General features: G+C 33.9%; 1 non-coding gene across 1 annotated transcript; it reads right to left on the bottom strand.

The window, feature by feature from the left end:
• Positions 1 to 1,334: 1,334 nt before the first annotated feature.
• TRNAK-CUU (transfer RNA lysine (anticodon CUU)) lies at positions 1,335 to 1,407 on the bottom strand. Its single transcript has one exon. It is a non-coding gene; the product is annotated as a tRNA-Lys (tRNA).
• Positions 1,408 to 3,073: the final 1,666 nt, after the last annotated feature.

The raw sequence follows: 3,073 nt of genomic DNA on the forward strand, positions 1-3,073 counted from the left end.
ATATATTATGAATTTCCATAAAATAGTTTTATCTAATTCTGTTTAACAAACTAAACATATTACTTAGTGTGATGATCCATTGAGATATTTTTTCCATAGTCGTTCAAGTCAACTTTGAGTAATAAATAATATATGACAAAATTTGGTAAAAAATCAATTCGACTTGAATTCCTTGTAAAAAGTATTCGCAGGTTTATTTTATATTAATAGTGTGAGTCATAATTATCGTCACAGTACTACGGATCTCTAATGTATTAACTCAGTACACATCCCGTGTGTCAATGATAAAAATATTGCTGTTGCTACGAAAGTTCAAATTGATAGTTTTCTTCCCTTATAAGGGCAATCATGAAAACCTACATTGGATACAAAAAATACGAAAGCATAACAATTAAAGCCAGCTTAGTTTTGTGTTTATATTGGTTAAGTTTCATGAACATTGACGTTTGTAAACTATAGCGAATTGTACACATGATACTGGGATAAGTTTGATGTGATTAGATTAGTCTACGATAGACGTAACATATTGTTAGAAGTTTCATAAACAAATAAAGATATTAAAAAAAATACGAACAATGATTCTTATTTATTAACGGGTATGTTTGTTATAACAATGAAAAAATAACAGTCAAATTAGGTGTCTCCAACATATTTTGTTTGATCAAAACGAAAACGTCCTGCGAAGCATGAGCTTGCAACAAAGTTAGGTAAACCAAGATAACATATGATTATTCCCGGTTCAATATTATTTATTAAGCCATAATTTATGCAGCCTCTCATTGGCATTAGGTTCATTGACATGTGGAGACTATCGAGTTTAACCTAGTGTTCAAAGTTACTGCTGATCGAATCCCTGGAGACCGACTCTGTTAGAGACGAGACTTCCCTATGGAGTTAACTAAGAATATAGAACATATAAGCTTGTTATTAATGTATTCTATTCTACTGAGTTACTTAATGAGGAAATTGTTCAGTGTTTTAAGGCGGTTGAGTGATTTAACACAAATTATATAAAGAAATGTGCTCTGGGAATAAAATTTGTTGTAAAAATACGTTCCCATAGATTTTCCGATCGATTATCGTTAAATTAATCAAAATTAAATACATTATTTAAATCTTTACTACATACAAAAACAGAGCAAATATTCGTCAACTGACGTAATCATTTGACCGTTTCACGACGACTAATTTCGTAAATTTTCGATGTTCTATTAAGTTACGTATTCGTTACCATATTCCAGTATTCAATAGACTTCTAGCATCTTATTTGTTATCAGTTGACGACTGCGACGTCTCACACTTGACCTTACTGAGCATAAGGAGGAAAAAGATATCGCCCAACGTGGGGCTCGAACCCACGACCCTGAGATTAAGAGTCTCATGCTCTACCGACTGAGCTAGCCGGGCTTGTAACCTATGTGTGAAATTTATAAAGAGTTTAGTTGAACCCACAGGACTTTTTATAGATTTACTTGGGTGTGCACTTTGTGGGTTATAAATAGCAAAAAGTATGTACTAAATTTACGTTTTACTGAGTTTTAGTTAATTATACAAAACTAAAATGTTTTGTATAATTAATTCACGTATGTTTTCATCTAACAAATCTCAATTGCATTCTGTTTTAAAGAATTTACACATAGGTACATTATATACAATTTATTCGTCTTTTCCTGGTTTTTAATCTGAATGAAAATTTCCCGTGACACATGCTTTGAAAGATTTCAGCAGCACTTAGTTTAATTTGCAACTGCATGTGAGGAAAATTGCACAATATCACGATGAATAAAGTGACGGTTGATCTTTGATAGCGAACGTTCTTCAACATTAGTCGTTAAACAATAAAAAATTAATGTATGAATCATAACAAAAACGAGAAAAAATGGACTTTCCGGTCTGCGTGCCACTTTATTTGCCGATATAATGATACGATAGAGATTTGCTCATAAAAAACACAAATATGTGAATTAAAATGTTTTAATTGGCAAGTTATTTAATACATATTTATCAAAATTCTATTATTGAAGGTGATAGAATGGCGCCGACGACGCCGGGCGCCACACGTTAGCTGAGTACAATCGACGACAAAAGGCATAGGAGCTTATATAATAACAAAAATAATTGACACATATCACCGATGCCTCGCTCCTATCGAATATATACCTGAAAACAGATGCAAGAGGCATTGCCCGACCGTATTACAATAGACAGAGTCGCCTTTACAGTAGAAATAGTCAAAAATGTACCGAATCGTGTCATGTCACGAGCATAAATCACACAATCACAGCTACAAACATGAAAGAAGGCCTGACTTCCTCACACCTTAAATGCATCGGCACATTCCCCAATGCAACACGAATCGCTAATAGGACGATAAAAAGTAATAAGTCATTAAAGTTGTGAGCGTGAGCTTCCCTCATCAGTATGCGCTGGGCATCCGGCGAAGGAAGTGGCACGGCCCGACAGTTAGCTTTTACTTAGCGCCGATGACCTAAGCTCATGTATACAACGAACGTAATAACTGCTTAAGGTCCAGTTCTGAATACGACTCTGGTGGGCTGTAGCCGCTGTGCCAGTAAGAATAGTAATATAACTTTTTGATTGACCACTGATTTGATATCTTTAATTCTTGCTTGATAAAATTACTATTATTACATCAAACGAACTATCACGTCTAGCATAATAATAGATACAATGCATGAACCTACATATTTTGATAATTAATTTGACCAATTTAGAGGTAGTTTCAGAAGCCTCTCTGCATCCGTTCTAATATTTCTTGGACAAGACGTTAGGTACTACCTATGTATTATCGTAATTCATTTTTGTTTAGATAAAACAGTATTTTAACTGTGCTAGCAATTATAATAGGTAATTTAGTTTTGCTATTATTGAGTTAATTTTTAAGTTATAGGTGATTTACAAAACCTCGTAATAACCATATAATTATCAGTTTCAAAATACTATTTGCGTGCCTTGGAATTTCAGTCGAAATTACCCGTCCGGGACGGGGCTGTACCTTAAGTAGGTATTAGTTGATAAGCATTTGTATCTCAATATGGGTCACCGTCCTCGG

This window comes from Anticarsia gemmatalis, chromosome 13 (genome assembly GCF_050436995.1).
Source record: "Anticarsia gemmatalis isolate Benzon Research Colony breed Stoneville strain chromosome 13, ilAntGemm2 primary, whole genome shotgun sequence".
Lineage (NCBI taxonomy): Eukaryota > Metazoa > Arthropoda > Insecta > Lepidoptera > Erebidae > Anticarsia > Anticarsia gemmatalis.